The 20300-nt window shown below is 44.8% G+C and overlaps 1 protein-coding gene and 2 non-coding genes across 4 annotated transcripts in view; 2 read left to right on the top strand and 1 right to left on the bottom strand.

Moving 5' to 3' along the window:
- Window positions 1-20300, top strand: part of LOC124613109 (nocturnin) — a 374316-nt gene that overhangs the window by 159192 nt on the left and 194824 nt on the right. The window lies entirely within an intron of this gene.
- Window positions 10701-10784, top strand: Trnas-gga. The gene has a single exon. It is a non-coding gene; the product is annotated as a tRNA-Ser (tRNA).
- On the bottom strand, window positions 11821-11892 carry Trnaf-aaa. Its single transcript has one exon. It is a non-coding gene; the product is annotated as a tRNA-Phe (tRNA).

Below are 20300 nucleotides of genomic sequence, written 5' to 3'. Positions count from 1 at the left end.
TGTAGTGGATTCTGTCTTCCACAGCGATCTCTCGTCTAGCAGAAGACTGATGGGCAGCGCTAAGGAGGTCGTGGCTGAACAAACTCACAAATCACTATTGTAGCAGCGTTCCTGACATAGTGATCGCACTGACACGTGGTCTCTGGATGGATCTGTCATAGATCTGGAGCAGTGAGCGTGCCAGTCACAACTGGGTTAACTACTACTTCCATTCCGTTTCTTATACTAACAGACAGCAAACGATTTTAAAGGCTTCTGTTCCTACGATAATTCATTATTGGTTGGCAGATAACTTGTCCTAGCATTCACACAGATAGGGAGATATTTTGTTCTTTTCTAAATTACCTGCACAGTCTACTATGTGATTTTCAGTTTTCTTCACTAGTCAGGGCTTTCTTTGACATTACGACACACTAGAAAGTTTATGGACAAATCATGGAAGTAGATAAAACTCCGAAAACCATTTGTCAATTATCTTTAACTGGAAGGGACATAATACTTCCAAACCATTGTTTAGTACTCCTTTTATAACACAGAATGGATAAGAATATTTGATGATTTCGTTAGTACATATTTTCACTAAGAATGAACATAAATACATTATCTTACTACTACTGTGTCAAAGGCGGAAGTTTTAAATTTTTTCCACACACTGCTATTTGAAACGAAAGATACGTCCAAATGTTAAACACGTTTCTGACGAGAGCTCTAATCACTAAGAAAGTATTTGCAACAGCCAGTTATTATTTTGATTTACTAAATTATGTTATTAATACGTACCGTCTGGGTATTTCCATATCCATCTATGGAAGGAACATACTTGCAGACAGAATATAAAGCTAATAAGAGCCCTCACGATTGGTCACAATACTCGAAAATGTTTCTTTCTTCTGATTAGTACGGTTAACAAATGATTTTGGTAGCCACATTCGTAAAAGGAAACACACTATGTGATCAAAAGTATCCGGAAACACGCCAAAACATATGTTTTCCATATTAGATTTATTTTTCTGCCACCTGCTCCCAGGTACTCCACATAACCGACCTCAGTAGTCATTAGACATCGTGCGATAGCAGAATGGGGCGCTCCGCTGAACTCACGGACTTCGAACGTGGTCAGGCGATTGGGTGTCGCTTGTGTCATACGTCTGCACGCGAGATTTTCACACTCCTAAACATCCCTAGATCCACTCTTTTCGATGTGAAAGTGAAGTGGAAGCGTGAAGGGGCACGTACAACACAAAAGCGTACAGGTCGACCTCGTCTGTTGACTGACAGAGACCGCCGACAGTTGAAGAGGGTCTTAATGTGTAATAGGCAGACATCTATCCAGACCATCACACAGGAATTCCAAACTGCATCAGGATCCACTGCAAGTATTATGACAGTTAGGCGGGAGGTGAGAAAACTTGAATTTCATGGTCGAGATTTCTTGGTCGAGCGGCTGCTCGTAAGCCACACGTCACGTCGGTAAATGCCAAACGACGCCTCACTTGGTGTAAGGAGCGTAAATATTGGACGATCGAATAGTGTAAAAACGTTGAGTGGAGTGACGAGTCACGGTACGCAGTGTGGCGATACGATGGCAAGATATGAGTATGGCCAATGCCCGGTGAACGTCATCTGCTAGCGTGTGTAGTGCCAACAGTAAAATTCGGAGGCGGTGGTGTTATGGTGTGGTCGTGTTTTTCATGGAGGAGGCTTGCACCCATTGTTGTTTTGCGTGGCACTATCACAGCACAGGCCTACATTGATGTTTTTTTGAAGAGCATTTCGGGGATGGCGATTGCATCTTTCAACACGATCGAGCACCTGTTCATAAAGCACGGCCTGTGGCAGAGCGGTTACACGACAGTAACATCCCTGTAATGGACTGGCCTACACAGAGTCCTGACCTGAATCCTATAGAACACCGTTGATATGTATTGGAACGCCGACTTCGTGCCACCGACCGACATCGATACCTCTCTTCAGTGCAGCACTCCGTGCATAATGGGCTGTCATTCCCCAAGAAACCTTCCAGCACCTGATTGAACGTATGCCTGCGAGAGTGGAAGCAGTCATCAATGCTAAGGGTGGGCCAACATCTTATTGAGTTCCAGCATTACCAATGGAGGGCGCCACGAACTTTCAAGTCATTTTCAGCCGATGTCCGGTTACTTTTGATCAGAAGGCGTAGGGAGATGCGGTGGCATTATAACAACACTTGGAAGTGTAGGATATTAGCAAAACAGCTCTGGGAGACACAGTCAGTCACCATGCTAGTTGCACACCGAATTTGGAGCAAGAAATGGCCTGAAAAGATGGGTTACAATGTGCTTTGCGGAATCCCGTTGAGATTTGGCAGTTCATGAACGTCTAGTGTATGCAGTTACCCTGCACATCAGAAGCTTCCAATGTTGCTGTCGAGTGTACTTCATTTCATTTAGATTATTATACTATGATGTAATAATAATACAACAATAAATGTAAAAATCTGTACTCATTTTCGTGCGATTATTTCAGTAAATACTCATGGTAGAAGCTTCTGCACATTTCTGAGAAGTGATCAAGAAACAGTACGTTTGAGACCTGTAGGTAATCAAAGTTTATGTGGTATACGCTACGTCTAAGACGTTCCGTACAAGATGGTTCAAATGGCTCTCACCACTATGGGACTTAACATCTGAGGTCATCAGTCCCCTAGAACTTAGAACTACTTAAATCTAACAAACCTAAGTAAATGACACACATCCATGCCCGAGGCAGGACTCGAACCAGCGACCGTAGCGGTCGCGCGGTTCCAGACTGAAGCGCCTAGAACAGCTCGGCCACACGTTACGTTCGTTATGACTTACGTATGACTTACACGACCAGTAGCAGTAGTCTATAGGACTAAAGCAACATTTATTACATACGTTCTCGCTGTTAATGTGTGAGAATGAACTTGAGCTCTCTTCGTTATTTTAGATTAGCTCTAACAGAAGCCGATCACAGTAATTCATATGATTTCTAACAGGTAGTCACAGTGAGTCCCAGAGCAACACGACGCATGATCATAGCCACATCAGTTAAAGATGACGTCGATCTACCTCTTTGCTCTGTAGCTACCCTCTGATAACTTAGACTTGAGCCGCTTTGTGCTCTAGCTACAGATCGCTCCCACACACCAAGCAGTCAGCTTTCCTCTCCGTCTTTCCATAAATGGTAACTTCCATTGTAATCTCCACATCCAATCATCAGAGACATTCCAATTTGTTCGTGTGCCTCAAGAAGAATTAAAAAGTCCTTTTTTTTCCTGCATGTGAGCGGTATCGCGACCAACAAATCACTTGCGATTCGCAGTAAGGAAGCTGAAACACCAGTATGCCACACGTATGTCACTCTGCTCGCATTATAAAATACAACCTGTTACATGATCATTCCGGACATGTCTTGCAACCCACACATACAACTGAGTGCGTCCTCCCATGGAGAGCTTCCAGTGCACTAACGCACAGATTGCCTGGCGGAAGTGCCATATCTACGTATTGTTTAATCATTGTCTGCTGAAAGCCATCGTATAACCAGAAGATATTAAGCAATTCCATTTTAGAACAAATTACCCTATTTGTACAATTCCTCACCTCTGATTTCTCAAAAATCTAAAAGAATTGTATTTGATGCCAGTTACCACGTAATTCTACTAAGATCCATTATCAGCATTATGCGCACTTTGCTTCCTTACTCATAAGTTTTTAAAATCAGATGTACCATCTTTGTAACAATATGGTCACTCAACGGTATTGGCACCAACCGCCAATGAAATACTGATTTACACTATTGACAACCTTGAGACTAATTTAAAGTGAACAGGTTATCGTCTTGACCAACTGGCTTCAACGAGGCCAGTGACTTTTGGATCACCAGACTGCCCAAACCCTGCTTGCATTTTTCCCTTCACTATCGACGACTAAAGTTCGTCTCATTGCAGCTCAGGACTCGAGTAAGTAAATTACTTGTTTCACATATTATCGCCTATACTCTTTATCGAAAAATTGCAAAATGTATATCATGTCAGCTATTTTCTTTGAGAGTAGGTTTTGTTTCGAACATGTTCCGCCTTGAGCACACACAAACTCTTCTTTCTTTTCTATTAATATATTTTTCGCTGAAGTTACAGCATCGTCACTGACATTCTTATTTTCTTTCCTTTTGACACGTGCTGTGGTTTCTTTCGTTTTCTGTACTTTGCGTTATAGATGCTTTCCTTTTATAGTTCGTCATCTGCAACCACAGAGATCTTAACATAGAAAACTTACTTACATCGAAAATTTACGACTGTGAGTGTTAGGCTGCTGTGGTTAATATTACTTTATTCTATTATCTTTTCCATTTAAAACGAAATCATGTTAACCACAACAAGCTAATATTCCCAGTCGTAAATTTTCGATGTAAGTAAATTTTCTTTTTCAAGTTTTCTGCACACAAGAGTACAGAAAGTAGCAGAAACCACAGAATGTGTTAAAAAGAAAGAAAATAAAAAAGTCACTAATGATGCTTTAACCTAAGCGGAACGTGTCTCAGTAGAAAAGAAGAAACTGTTTTTGCTCTAGGAGGAACCCGTCAAAACGAATTTATTTGTAAGCGAACAGTGACATAGGAGTGAGCTATAATCTCTAGAGGACACGGGTTACGCCTGCCGTGGCTACGTAAAACTAGAATAAGAAACGCAAGTGGTCATCTGTAAGCGGTTAGTCCGCAGCTCGTGGTCGTGCGGTAGCGTTCTCGCTTCCCGCGCCCGGGTTTCCGGGTTCGATTCCCGGCGGGGTCAGGGATTTTCTCTGCCTCGTGATGACTGGGTGTTGTGTGATGTCCTTAGGTTAGTTAGGTTTAAGTAGTTCTAAGTTCTAGGGGACTGATGACCATAGATGTTAAGTCCCATAGTGCTCAGAGCCATTTGAACCATTTTGTAAGCGGTTACAGTGGTTAATTATCACTGTGAAACGCATTTAGGGAGATTAACTCGCGTCGTCAGATAGTCCTGAACCACAGCATCGGCATTAGTGTTCATCTGATTGGCCTCAATTTGGTTATGACAGAATGCATAGGTATACATTACGATCTTCGCTAGGACGTGTGAGGTTACTATGCATGTGGATGCATCTAATAATGAATGACAATGTGTCGTGCTATAGTTACGAGAGCGAGCTGAAAGGTAATGCCTTCGAATTTTTGATGTGAAACTCTTAAAGCTTATTATATAAAACAAACATTATTAATATTCAGCATCTTTTTACTCTTCATGTCTACATATTTATTTCTAAACATAGTCAACCTAATGAAGAACACATTTATTGCCGGCCACTGTGGTCGAGCGGTTCTAGGCGCTTCAGTCTGGAACCGCGTGACCGCTACGGTCGTAGGTTCGAATCCTGCCTCGGGCAGTGATGTGTGTGATGTCCTTAGGTTAGTTAGGTTTAAGTAGTTCTAAGTTCAAGGGGAATGATGACCTCAGATGTTAAGTCCAATAGTGCTCAGTGCTATTTGAACCATTTGAACACATTATCCCAACTAGAGACTAGTTGGTTGATACCGTCACCGTAGAATGTTTGTTGACAGAACCAGAACCTCACGTCTGCTTGCACCGCCTCATCACTATCAAAGTGAAGTCGTCGAAGGTGTTCTGGAAGTTTTGAAAACAGATGAAAATCGAATGGCCAAGTCGGGACTGTTTGGAGGTTGTTCAGAATGTTGCAGATGTTGCGGCGCTCGTGTGTGCTCTGGCATTCTCATACTGAAGCAGAGGGTAATCCATGTGTGGACGAACTTTGGGTTGCTTCAAATGGCTCTGAGCACTATGGGATTTAACTTATGAGGTCATCAGTCCCCAAGAACTCAGTACTACTTAAAGCTAACTAACCTAAGGACATCAGACACATCCATGCCCGAGGGCAGGATTCGAACCTGCGACCGTAGCGGTCGCGCGGTTCCAGACTGTAGCGCCTAGAACTTTGGGAATTCGAAACTCAAGTATAGCTTGCTGTTTCTAACGCACCGACATAGTTATGTTACCCGCCGCCATGTTATATGCTGAGTTCGGAGACCTCTAGCGACAGAGAGCTACATATATGTAGACGTAAAGAATAAAGATGTAAAACGTTAGTAACGTTTGTTTTATTTAATAGGCTTTAAGAATTTTCACATAAGAAATTCGGAGACACCACTTTTCAGGACGCTCTAGTACAACTACAGCTCTTGACAGTCAAGATAACGTCCGCAGCTGTAATGCACAAGTTTATCTGTAGTTAGATAATGGTATCTCTTCTCAAGTATGTAAAAATGTAGTTAATGTGCGTTAACAAAAGAAAGGTAGCGACAGTATCGACTAAAAGATTCATGGTTAAATTTAGGTGCCTGTCACATAGTTTAAATACGAAGAGCTGACCCTAATCTTCCTCTGTACTGTGCAGACTTCTGTGAAGTGCATGGCAGAGTGTACGTAGCATTGTACCATTTGTGAAGGCTTTCTCCAAATCCTTGCACGCATGGATCGCGGAAAGAATGATTGCTTTAATTGCTCTAACCTTTTCTTCATAATCTGTATGGGAGTGATGCAGAGGAAGGTGTAACATTCTCAGATTTTTCACTTAACGTTAGTTCTAGAAACTTTGAAAGTGGGTTTTCATGTGATAATTTGCGTCTCTCTTCAGGTGTCTGTCAGTTCAGTGACACGAAATAGTACAAACAAATATGAAAGGTGAATGGAAGTTTCAGTTTACTAGGAGAATTTTGAAACAATCAGCACGTTAAGTACACTGCATTAAATATGCTAGTTAGTGCTGCCTGCCTGTTGCTGAATACATCGCCGGGCGTCCTAAGCAACGCGTGAAGGAAGACGACAAAGGAATTATGGGAACACGGTGCTAGGGTCGAAGCATATTGGTAAAGCTGATACAAAATTTCCCAAGGACCATCTGGGAGAAAGGCGAAGTAGTATTCCGAAAATTTACAGAATGTGTAACTGAGATGGACTTTGTAATATACAGTGGTGCAAAAGAGTAACGCACCACGAAGGAATTATACAACTTGGACGGAAATCGGTAGATGCGATGTACATACACAGACAAATTGTTACAAGTTCACAAAAATTGGATGATTTATTGAAGAGAAAGAGCTTCACAAATTGGGCAATTCAGTAACACGTTGGTCCATCTCTGGCCCCTAATCAAGTAGCTATTTGCTTTGGCATGATTGATAAGAGTTGTCGGATGTCCTCCGGTGGGATATCGTCGCAAATTCTGCCCAAATGGCGCCTTAGATCATCAGAATCCCAAAATGTTTGGAGGGCCCTGTCCATAACGCTCCTAACGTTCTCACTTGGAGAGAGATGAGGCTACGTTGTTGGCCAAGGTAGGGTTTGGCAAGTATGAAGGCAAGTAGTAGAAACTGTCGCCGTCTACGGGCGGGCATTATCTTGCAGAAATGTAAACCCAGTAAGGCTTGCCATGAAGGGCAACAGGACGGGTCGTAAAATAGGTCGACGTACTGCTGTGCTGTAAACGTGTCACGGATGTCAACCAATGGGGGTCTGCTATGAAAATAAATGGCGCCCCAGTCCGTCATTCATGGTTGTCTTGCCGTTTGGCGGGCGACCGTTGCGTTGTTATCCCAACGCTGTCCGGGGCGTCTCCAGAAATGTCTTCGGCCTGGAATCTGAGTGAATGTAGCGGAACTGTCTTCAGTGACGAGTCCCGCTTCGAACTGAGTCTCGATGACCAGCAAAGACGTGCGTGGAGCCGGCCCGAACAGCGGCAGGATACCAGGCAATCTACCCGACATCCAGGAGTGATGCACTAGGGTGCCATTGCTTTGTAATCATTTGTTTGTCTGTACATGTACATCAGGTCTACCGATCGAGTGGCTATTGCTGCTAGAAATTAGCTTTCAGCGTACGCTGCACGGTTGCTAATGGAATTTACATGCAGAAATAGACGGCGGCAATATCACGAATAGGTTTTAGAGTACAGAATGCAGCGTACGTCCTGCAAGTAATGGGGGAGGTGTTTAATTACCTCTAATTACTCTCTGTACTCTCCCAGTACTGTACACACCAGAAGCGGTCTTCATTACGATTTACACAGCGCCTCAAGAATAAATCGTAAACTCACTTATCGTGAACACGGGTTTCCACTCACTGCTGCCAGCGTCGGCTGTACAGACCTGCGCCTTCAGTGATAGTTGATTACAGAACCTATTTGTTGGGAAGAATTGGCTAAACTGCCTGAGAGATAAATAAGAATCAGTAACTTGTCATACTATCATCTGTATTGCCACTTATGCAAACAGCCTTCCCCGACATTAACGACTCAAAGACACGAAAATCTTTCGTACGGAGGTAAATTTCTTGAAAAACGGAAAGCGTATCATGTCACAAATTACAGCAGCTACTGCTGCTGCGCAAGCTTTATGATCACTTAGTTCAGCAACCTCGTCCTACATACTCTGGGAACCAAAATATTTTGACATCGGTGTCTTGGCGGCCGGTAGTAGCGACCGCTGCCAAATTTCGCAACTGCCTAAGAGATGGACTTTAAAAACATTTTCAGAACCGCAGGGTGTTTCAGAAGGGAAGGTGCTTGCAGTGGAGGCCGGTAGTGAGAGAAGAACATAACACATACATATGGGGTTACGGTATGCGAGAAAGTTTGCCTGAACGGGATCTCCCAGCTGAAAATGAAGTAAGCGGTCGGGAGATGTAGCTGTCGTTAGCTGTCTTCAAGGTCAACAAAATCGCCGAAAATACTACAAAAAATGGTTCAAATGGCTCTGAGCACTATGGGACTTAACAGCTGTGGTCATCAGTCCCCTAGAAGTGAGAACTACTTAAACCTAACTAACCTAAGGACACCACACACACCCATGCCCGAGGCAGGATTCGAACCTGCGACCGTAGCAGTGGCGCGGCTCCGGACTGCGCGCCTAGAACCGCGAGACCACCGCGGCCGGCGAAAATACTACAGTGTACTGCACAGTAAACTCTGTGTTGCAGTGTGGCCACAGGCATAAAATGTCTTGAAATTTGCTTTTTGCATCCAGCCTGACGGAGGTTTTACACAAGATACGTTGCAGCCGTCTGAAAGGAGTCAAAGTTTCCTTGTCTTACCGTACTGATTTCTCGACACTGGCGCGTCTTTTCTTCTCAGGTAAATTCCGTTTTATGAAGAGTTTCGGTGTACGTTTTGTAGCAAACCTAAAACTGTCTCACATATGCTGTAGACTTCAAAATTTCTAAGTGGGAATACGGTACAGAATCAGTGTTTTTATACTTTCCATGTACTTCAAAGCCAGACGATTGTCATTATTTACACACCGTAACTTCATCGATCAGCCATAAGAGTACTTATCAAAAAAGTTACACTGCAAAATTGTTTACCCTGAACGAAGCTCTCAAAACTAAACGGTTTGTTATTAGGTACGTTTCATTTTGTATTTTGTTGATTTATTCATTATTATAATCATTGTGGAAATATGCCGTGTTCTATTGTCCATAGAATGCAAAATACATTGACACTGAATTTAACAAGCCTGCCTGGAGTAAACCATTTTTTTTTTGAGGAGGGGGGGGGGGGGGTTGTGTTGCTCACTTGCTTAACACAATGTATTTCGAAGTTACAATTCCGCATACCCAAGAATTTCATTATCAAAGAAGACACCGAGCATCAGCGATATTTCCCTTCTGCATATTTCTCCCAAAGAGAGACCAGTTTGTTGATAACGTCATTGCAGAACGTTTGACTTTGTTGATGGAGCCACAACCGCACCGCAGCTTGCACGGCTTCATCACTGTCAAAGTCAAGTCCTCCAAGGTGTTCTATAAGTTTTGAGAAACAGGTGAAACTGTATGGGGGATGATCGATGCCAGAGAACCCAAGGCGTCGAATTGTTGCAGATGTCGCAGCGCTCGTGTGTGATCCGGCGTTGTCATGCTGAAGGAGAGAGTGCTCTATGTGTGGACGAACTCTTCGAATTCGAAATTCGATAACAGCATGCTGTTTCTCATTCACCGGCGAAGTTACGTGACAGTCAGAATGTTACACGGCCTTCTAGTGTCGGATGGCAGCAAGTATGTAGGCAGGAAGACTAAGGAAGTAGAATGTTAATAACGTTTGTTAGAGCTAAGGAGGTTCACGGGCGTCGCGTCGGATTATGTTGTGGAAGCTGCATAATATTTCAACGAGACAGCTATTCGTTATCTTCTCACTAAGATGACGAGCAGCTGTCTCATTGAAATATCCACAACATTATCCGACGCGACGCCCGTGAAACAATGAAAGCCTCAAATAACAAATGTTTGCTATATTTAAAAAAAGCTTTTAGAGTTTTCACATAAATAATGGGCAGGCATTACTTTTAAGCACGTTCTAGTACAATTCTTGTATTGAATGACACGCGCGCCTAAAATCCACTTTCTGATTAAGGTAACTGTACATATTTCTACCATGTTTCTTAATAAAACTATGCCGCAAGCAAGTATCAAAAATTCTGCAATTCGTGATCTGGAAAAGTCTGAATCCATTGGAACATTTGAAGTTTTGAATCATTATATCAAAAATGTTTTCCGATGCCCTCCTGGAACAACTTAAATGATAGTTAAAGTGACACTTTCGATTACCTAAACTGGATAAGGTCTCATCATGTTTGTTGTAAGAAAGAATATCTTGTACGGCTATAAATAGCCGGCCGGTGTGGCCGAGTGGTTGCTAGGCACTTCAGTCTGGAACACTGGACCGCTACGGTCGCAGGTTCGAATCCTGCCTCTGGCATGGATGTGTGTGATGTCCTTAGGTTAGCTAGGTTTAATTAGTTCTAAGTTCTAGGGGACTGATGACCTCAGTGTTCAGAGCCACTTGAACCATTTGAAGCTATAAATAACGTACGGAAGTTTCAGAGCCCAGCAGGGTATAAGGTAAGAGAATGATTAGAGTTTAACGTGCTGTCGACGACGAGGTCATTAGAGATGGTCTAGCAGCGTAGTTTGCTGGAACGTCCAACGCGCCGCTTCGAAGAGTTTTGCGTAACTTTGAATAGGTATCAGCCGTCCAATCGTTGTCACGTCTCGGTTATGTGTAAACCGACCACAGGCTCTTGGTCGCAAAGTTTCGTCTGGTCAATGTAAGACTGAAAGTTACTGGCCGATTAAACTGTGTGCCAGACCGGGACTCGAATCCCGAACCTGGCCTTTCGTGGGCAGTGTTGTCACCGTCTGATCTATCACGGTACGATTCATCATCCTGCTTCACAGCGATACTATTGCCATTACTCCCCTGCAAACTTCCAAATGTTCTCGAAGCCTTACGGGACTTCTGGAAGAGGGGATACTGCGGAAAAATGGCTTAGCCCCAGCATAGTGGACTGTTTTCAGAATGAATCTTTCACTCTGCAGCGGAGTAGAGCTGCTACGACTGGTCGTGAGCCGCGCCTGGATGGCTCAGTCGGTAACACAATTGCTGTTTACATGCTGACTGAAGCGATTAATGAAAATGTGTACCAAGGTCGAGATTCGAAACCGGGTCTCTTGCTCACTAAGCAGAAGCACTAATCACTACATGACCCTGGCGCAGCAGCTTTGTACAACTGGACGAACTACCCTAGCACTCATCCCTCTTCAATCGAAATTCCTGTTCAAGCCTCAGCCCATTTGGTATTCCCCCTAAACTTCAACAGCATTGCAGAGGCTCTCCGATTGTACTGGAACATCTCAGCATCGAACGAAACGGGGGATGCTGTCTGAAACCCTGGTGCTTTAATCATAAAGTCTATGATGTATATTTGCAGCCTGAAGCGACGAATGAAAATTTGTACCAAGGCTGGGATTCAAACCCAGTTCTTCCGCTCTTTAGGCAGATGCACTAACCACTACGCCACCCTGGCACACTGGCTGTGCACAATTGCACCGACTACCCTAGTGGGGCATGAATGGGAACTGGGATTGAGAAGGGAGGCGTCCTAGTGTGGCCCGTGCAGGGTGGTGTAGTGGTCAGCGCATCTGCCTGGTGAGCGGGGCACCCTGTTTCGAATCCCAGCCCTCGTATAAATTTTCATTCGTCGCTTCAGTCTGCATCGATGTATCATAGGTGTTTGAGACGACGGACTCCTGGTAGAGGCAGCAGAGTGTTACAGCACAGAGAGCTCGGTCACGCTGAACTGCTGAGTGAGGGAACACGGCGGCTGGACCCCATCCCACTGACGCTCGAGATGCAGCCGCGGCCTCGGCCTCGCAGCTAAGCGGCGAGTCACGAAGGAGAGGCTTCGGGTCAAGGGCGGTGCGGGCAACAGCTTGCGAGGTGCTCGCTCCCCGGCCCCTGTGGTGGGAGGGACACCCGGCACTACCGCCTCCCACCGGGTATCACCGAGCAAATTCTTGTCGTCTCGGACTCAGAGCGCTTCGTTTTAATACGAACAGCATGCCTAGGGCTAAAACTAACACAGGTGCACAAGGGGCGCTCAGAAGGTGCAAGGCCTAACAAAAAGTGCTCAGCCTGATGCAAGAATACGAGGAGGACGAGGTCAGTATTTAACGTTCCGTCGACAACGAGGTCGTTAGAGACGGATTGGGGAAGACGAAGAAGGAAAGTGGCCGTGCCCTTTCGAAGGAACCGTCTCAGCATTTGCCTTAAGCGATTTAGAGAAATCGCGGAAAGCCTAAATCAGGTTGGCTGGACGCGGGTTTGAATCGACAGAGCGCGGTGTCTCAGTGGTTCGCACATTGGAGTCGCATTCGGGATGCACTGTGCGACCATAAAGATATGGATTTACCGTAGTTTCCGTAAAGTGATCAAGTGTTATGTCGGGATGGTTCCTTCCCCATTGTTGCGCAGTCCCAGCTTTTGATCCGTATTTAGTGATCTCATTGTCGACTTGACGCTACACCCTAATATTCCCTCTTTCAAATATTCAGATGCGTGTGAATTCCTAAGGGACCAAACTGCTGTGGTCATCGGTCCCTAGACTTACACACTACTTAAACTATCTTATGCTAAGAACAACACACACACCCATGCCCGAGACAGGACTCGAACCTCCGGCGGGAGGGGCCGCGCAGTCCGTTACATTGCGCCTCAAACCACACGGCCACTTCGCGCGGCCTTCGTTCTTTCCTTTGGGCAGTGTAGCACTAACCATACCTCAGTAACTGTTAGATCACTGCACGCATTGACACATGTACTGAGCTAGTCTCGGCTTAGACTGGCAAGGTGGGGTGGCTGTCGCTAGACACTTGACGCCTCCGCTAACATCTAAAAGTGGTCGGCAGTGGCAAACGACACGCCACTCACGTGGACAGATCTGCAGGCCTTGAGTACCCTTACGGAGGCGCTGAGCAAACGCCGGCAGTGTCCAGCACGGGCAGAAGAGTGCGGCGAGATGAGCGTCCGTGGCACAGATCGGCCGCCGCCCGCGACCCAGATCGCGACAAAGGCGCCTCTGTGGCCTCTCTCTCTCTCTCTCTCTCTCTCTCTCTCTCTCTCTCTCACACACACACACACACACACACACACACACACACACACACACACACACACGCACACGGCAGACGGCGCTCCATCCCAGGAGACAGCGACATCTCAGCCGCGTTTCAGGTTCGTAGCGGCTTTCCATCTTGTCGTATTCCTCACCCAAAAAATGGTTGACTCCACCCTTTGAAACTGAGCTCTCTTTCTTGATTACTTACTCCCGTCACAGCCGCAAGACAGTTCCGAAGAGAATATTTGACGTTCACCCTCTAGTAATTTTTGGAAGTTAAAATGTAGGGTCAGCAACACATTAGGCAAAATCAGAAATTTTATGCGTTTCGAAGGCACGTGCGTTCGTCGTCAGAATCATCTAGACATAAGAACCTTTACGAAAGCGTTCAAGCACCCAAAGCGCTCACAGTAGTGTCAGGGTATGAAAATTCCCAAAGCCATGAAATACAAAAAAATGGTTCAAATGGCTCTGAGCACTATGGGACTCAACTGCTGTGGTCATTAGTCCCCTAGAACTTAGAACTACTTAAACCTTACTAACCTAAGGACATCACACACACCCATGCCCGAGGCAGGATTCGAACCTGCGACCGTAGCAGCAGCGCGGCTCCGGACTGGAGCGCCTAGAACCGCACGGCCACCGTGGCCGGCCATGAAATACACACTGAGGTGACTAAAGTCATGGTCTACTGTAGGTAGGCTGTTTATGTTTTTATGTTGGTAACGCCACGTAGCACTCTCTATGAAAATCACTGACTGTGATGTGTGCAGTCTGTGGCTGGTTTGCATTGTTGGAATTTTTGCAATTGTACTGTTGTGCAGTTGGATGTGAACAGCGCGTAGCGTTGGCAGTTGGAGGTGAGCCGCCAGCAGTGGTGGATGTGGGGAGAGAGATCGCAGAATTTTGAGAGCGGACGATCTGGACGGATGTCCATCAGAAAGAGTAAATTTGTAAAACTGGATATCATGAACTGATATATACCGGGTGAACAAACAGTCAGCATAAATTTGTAAACTTAATAAACCGGGAATAATGTAGATAGAGAGGTAAAAATTGACAGACATGCTTAGAATGACATGGGGTTTTATTAGAACCAGGCGCTCCACCCCATATTGCTAGACGCGTGAAAGATCTCTTGCGCGCGTCGTTTGGTGATGATCGTGTGCTCAGCCGCCACTTTCGTCATGCTTGGCCTCCCAGGTCCCCAGACCTCAGTCCGTGTGATTATTGGCTGTGGGGTGACCTGAAGTCGCAAGTGTACCGTGATCGACCGACATCTCTAGGGATGATGAAATACAACATCCGACGCCATTGCCTCACCATAACTCCGGACATGCTTTGCAGTGCTGTTCACAACATTATTCCTCGACTACAGCTTTGTTGAGGAATGATGGTGGGCATATTGAGCACTTCCTGTAAAGAACATCATCTTTGCTTTGTCTTACTTTGTTATGGTAATTACTGCTATTCTAGTCAGATGAAGCGCCAACTGTCGGACATTTTTTGAACGTTTGTATTTTTTTGGTTCTAATAAAACCCCATGTCATTCCAAGTATGTGTGTCAATTTGTACCTCTCTATCCACATTATTCCGTGATTTATTCAGTTTTCAAATTTATACTGACTTTTTCATCACCCGATATATGATGACTTTTGAACATTTTTAAGGTAAATACATTGTTTGTTCTCTATCAAAATCTTTCATTTGCTAACTATGAGTATCACTAGTTAGTGCCTTCACTAGTTAGAATCTTTTATTTAGCTGGCAGTATTGGCGCTCGCTGTACTGCAGTAGTTCGAGTAACGAAGATTTTTGTGATTCATGAAAGGTATAGGCTGTTGTTAGTCAGGGCCATTCTTTTGTAGGGATTATTGAAAGTCAGACTGCGTTGCGCTAAAAATACTGTGTGTCAGTTTAGTGTTGATCAGAATAAGTAAAGAGAGAAATGTCTGAGTACGTTCAGTTCTGCTCAGCTGTCTGAAAATCAAATAACGTAAGAGGTTTATCAGCACGGTAATTCATTAATTTTTCTAAGGGGATGATTCAATACCTTCTAATATTAAGTCAGTCTTCGTTTTGCCTGGAGTAGTGATGAACTCGACGTTGCATGCACTCAAAAAGTCGTAGGAAGTACCATGCAGAAATACTGAACCATGCTCCCTCTCTACCCGTCCATAATTGCGAAAGTGTTGGTGGTGCAGGAGTTTCTGCACGAGCCGACCTCTTGATTAGGTTCCATAGATGTTCGATGGGAGTCATGCCGGCCGATCTGGCTGGCCAAACCATTTGCTCGAATTGTCCAGAATGTTCTTCAAAACAGGGGCGAAGAATTGTGACCCAGTGGTATGGCGCATTGTCATCAACAAAATTTCGATCGTTGTTTGGGAACGTGACATCCTAGACGGAAATAGTTTACATGTAGCTGAACATCCACAGGACCCGTCTGTTGTCTGCTACCATATCGCACTAACGCCAAATTTCGCCGCGCTATCCTAAAGGACAGTTCCTCGTACGCCCCGATTGATTTCCGCGGTTATTTCCCGCATTGATGCTTGTCTGTAAGCACTGACAAACCTACGGAAACGCCTCTGCTCTCTGTCATTAAGTGAAGGCTATTGGCGATTGCGTTGTCCCTGGTAAGACATAATCCCTGAATTTTGTATTCTCTGCACACTTTTTACACTATGGTCTCGAAATATTGAATTCCCTAACGATTTCCGAAATGGAATGTCCAATGTGTCTTGCTCCAGCTGCCATTCCGTGTTCAAAGTCTGTTATTCCCGTCGTGCGGCCATAATCACGAAGGAAACCTTTTCACATGAATCCACTGAGTACAAATGACTGCTCCACTAATGCACTGCCCTTTTATTCGTTCTGTACGCGATACTACCGCCATCAACACACGTGCATACCGCTATCAAATGTCGTTTGTCACCTCAGAGTATGTCAATGATATTTCGTCGGTTCTGTAAATATCGTTTCTAGCGACTTAAGCTAAACGAAGAAAAGAAAAAAGATCACAAGTAATCTTAGTATCCCATCGGAAATTAATGTCAGAATTCAATTTTCTGCTGAGATAGCCTCTTGTATTCAGTGAATCGAATCTACTCAATTCAGTGGCCTGGACAGGAACATCTGCATAAAGGTTTTTGATATCCAGAGATACGATACATGATGTATCAGAAATACGTTTATCTTTAAAATCATTAATCAAAGTAGACTGTGTTTTTATACAAAGGACTGTTTCTAGAAATAGCCATAGGTCCAATCGGATGCTTATCTTTGCTGTTTGTTGTTGTGGTTTTCAGTCTATAGGCTGGTGCTGATGCAACCCACAGTGATAGCCAATCCTGTGCAAGCAAGATATCCCAACCTATGTGCATCTGAAACTGTTTATGCATTCAAACCTTGGCGTCTTTAGCTCCCACAAGTCCCTCCAGCACTAAGCTGGCAATTCCTTGACGCCTCTAAATGTATCTAATCAATTGATCCCTTCTTTTAATCTCTGACATAGCTTCTTTTAGCGGTGTTTTGTTTTGACGGACAACGAATGTTGTGTAAAAAGATTCCGAGCTATTCCGTTCTAACATTTTAATCATACATGATGATGTAGCTTTCAGTGCCACGAAGCCGGTAATGATCCACTAATAAAGGATAAAATAGTGTTGAAGCGGCCATTAATCCACAAGGTCCTTTAATTAAGATGTGCCTTAAATTTATTTTCTCCCTAATTTGATTCAGCACCTCCTCACCAGTTACGCGATCTACCCATCTCGTCTTCAGCAATCATTTATAGCACTAAGCTTTTCTTTTGGATTTTTTATTGGGACCTAAGTTGCAGAGTGCTGTGCGTTGTACCTCATTTTGAAGGACCTTCTAGTTCGATATACTTCGCATCGCAAGTGTTATCTAACTTTCTATTCAGAAAGCAATCTTACATCGCAGTGTTGCAGAAAGATACGATCGAGTTGTTCAGTTTTTCACGTTCGGGAATTTTTGGAAACGTAAAATTCTACCTGATAACATCACAAATCTCGTCCCGCTCTGCATTAATACTCGCACTGGCGTCCTTTTATAAGGACGGAGCAACTTCCTTGAGATTCGCGTTCCTCGCTATAATCCAGCGGCTTCGTGCACGTGCGCCCGGCGTGCAGTGATCCGCGGACCGCCCGTTGGCCGGGGCCCAGGCGAGGTCCGGACACTGCTGGGCTGGGAGAGAGGTTAGAGAGGTTCCAGGGAGGCGCTGGAATGCGGCGGCTACAGGCGCCGGCGCCACGCCGCCACCGGGAGACCACTTTCACGACAGCCGCTGCCTGCTGTTGCCGAGCAACGAGTCCTCCCGTACCACTGCGTGGCCGGCGTCGTCACGGCCTCGTACAGCACCTCACCACCTTACTTCATCCAAGAATTGAAGGCAGAACTGAAAGCTGATTACGAGAGAGTCTGACTTCAGGAGAAATCGGATTCTCTCTGTTTTTCCTGGCGTTTTACCCGCCATATGGAATTCGTAGTTTTTTCTTGATGTGGCGTTTTTACTTCCCTAGTTTTAAGTTTCGCGGCCGGATGCCCTCCCCGTTACCACAGTTGGCAGAAACCCTTAGGGAGGGAAATTTGTGTGGCGTCTACCTGTGTATCGTCTAAGTTCGTTCCGCGTGTCATCGTATTTTCTCATGCAGACACTAGGGACCAGCCTAACAGTAGCCTAAAATTTCGAGCAAAATCGCCTAAAAGGCACTTTCAGGGTAAGCGGTCTATCAGACCAACGGTCGTTAATCGGTCGCTGGTGTTGACACGGGTCTGACTCGGTCCCGTGCCTCCTAAGATCGGTTCTACGCATTACACCTAAGAGCAGCAGCTTAGGTTTGCAATCGGCGCGAGCGACTACATTCCGATTATAGCTGTGGGAATGTGCTGTTCACCATATGGTAAACAGTCATCGCGACCACCTCTTTTTGTCACCTCGATTGCTGCCCCATGTTTTTAGGATGCTAAGATCCTCTGCACGTGAATTCACCTCCCTTCAACACTATTAATTCCAGGAGTCGTTGAAGTTCTGTTGATCTGTTGAATTTAGATACACTATTATACAGGGTTATTACAAATGATTGAAGCGATTTCACAGCTCTACAATAACTTTATTATTTGAGATATTTTCACAATGCTTTGCACACACATACAAAAACTCAAAAAGTTATTTTAGGCATTCACAAATGTTCGATATGTGCCCCTTTAGTGATTCGGCAGACATCAAGCCGATAATCAAGTTCCTCCACACTCGACGCAGCATGTCCCCATCAATAAGTTCGAAAGCATTGTTGATGCGAGCTCGCAGCTCTGGCACGTTTCTTGGTAGAGGAGGTTTAAACACTGAATCTTTCACATCACTATGCGTGAAACTTGCCCGCACGCGTTCAACCGTTTCTTCGCTCACTGCAGGTCGACCCGTTGATTTCCCCTTACACAGGCATCCAGAAGCTTTAAACTGCGCATACCATCGCCGAATGGAGTTAGCAGTTGGTGGATCTTTGTTGAACTTCGTCCTGAAGTGTCGTTGCACTGTTATGACTGACTGATGTGAGTGCATTTCAAGCACGACATACGCTTTCTCGGCTCCTGTCGCCATTTTGTCTCACTGCGCTCTCGAGCACTCTGGCGGCAGAAACCTGAAGTGCGGCTTCAGCCTAACAAAACTTTATGAGTTTTTCTACGTATCTGTAGTGTGTCGTGACCATATGTCAATGAATGGAGCTACAGTGAATTTATGAAATCGCTTCAATCATTTGTAATAGCCCTGTATTTGTATGTATGCTCTCAGCTATATGTGTATCAGTCCTAAGAGAACATATATCATTGTTAATCTTCAATCTGGTTTAATTCGAACTGTACCCATTTCCGGTTTTTTCAGTCTTCTAATTAATTGATACCCCCTGTAAGAAGGAACAGTGTTGGTTGCCTTCGACAATTCATAAATCTTCGTCCCAAGAGGCAGAGCCAGTTGCTACGGTCAGAGAACCCTGTGGCGAGCCGTTTACTATCGACTCGGCCTTTAGAAGAAACAACACGAGGGGGTTTACAATTAGATGCAATGGATACTCAATATTAACGCAAGGCAAACGGGAATTTGTCAAAACAACTGTTAACATTAAAAATTATAAACCGTTAGATCAGAAGAAGTTTCTTGAAAAGTTATAATAGGAGAGTAGTCGCGTATGGCTGCAACAGGTTAAGTGAAGAAGGAATTGGAAAAAATAACTGGTCTTTGATATGTCGTGTTGCTAGACACTGTTGAAGATCAGTTGGATTGATCGAGTAAGGAATGAAGACGTCCTACAACCAGTTAACAAAAAAAAATATGTAACGAGGAAAAAGGCTAATATCAGAATGAATGGAAAAGGCAGAAAGGTTGGTCGCATACTATGACATGTGTCACTGCTGAAAATTGTAGCTGCAGTGATTGTAGACGTAAGGAATCGCATGGGCAGGGCTCGAAATGAGTGCATAAGGCAGTAGCATGCAACGACTGTTCTTACATGAAGGGAATATCAGCCAAGCGACATGGCTGGAAAACGGCATTAAACCTGGAATGAGATTTTCACTCTGCAGCGGAGTGTGCGCTGATATGAAACTCCCTGGCAGATTAAAACTGTGTGCCGGACCGAGACTCGAACTCGGGACCTTTGCCTTTCGCGGGCAAGTGCTCTACCATCTGAGATACCCAAGCACGACTCACGCCCCGTATTCACAGCTTTACTTCTGCCAAAACCCGTCTCCTGCCTTCCAAACTTTACAAAAGCTCTCCTGCAAACCTTGCAGAA

The sequence above is a fragment of the Schistocerca americana genome, chromosome 4, assembly GCF_021461395.2.
Source record: "Schistocerca americana isolate TAMUIC-IGC-003095 chromosome 4, iqSchAmer2.1, whole genome shotgun sequence".
Taxonomy (NCBI): Eukaryota; Metazoa; Arthropoda; class Insecta; order Orthoptera; family Acrididae; genus Schistocerca; species Schistocerca americana.
This window is presented reverse-complemented; position numbering and strand designations above follow the sequence as displayed.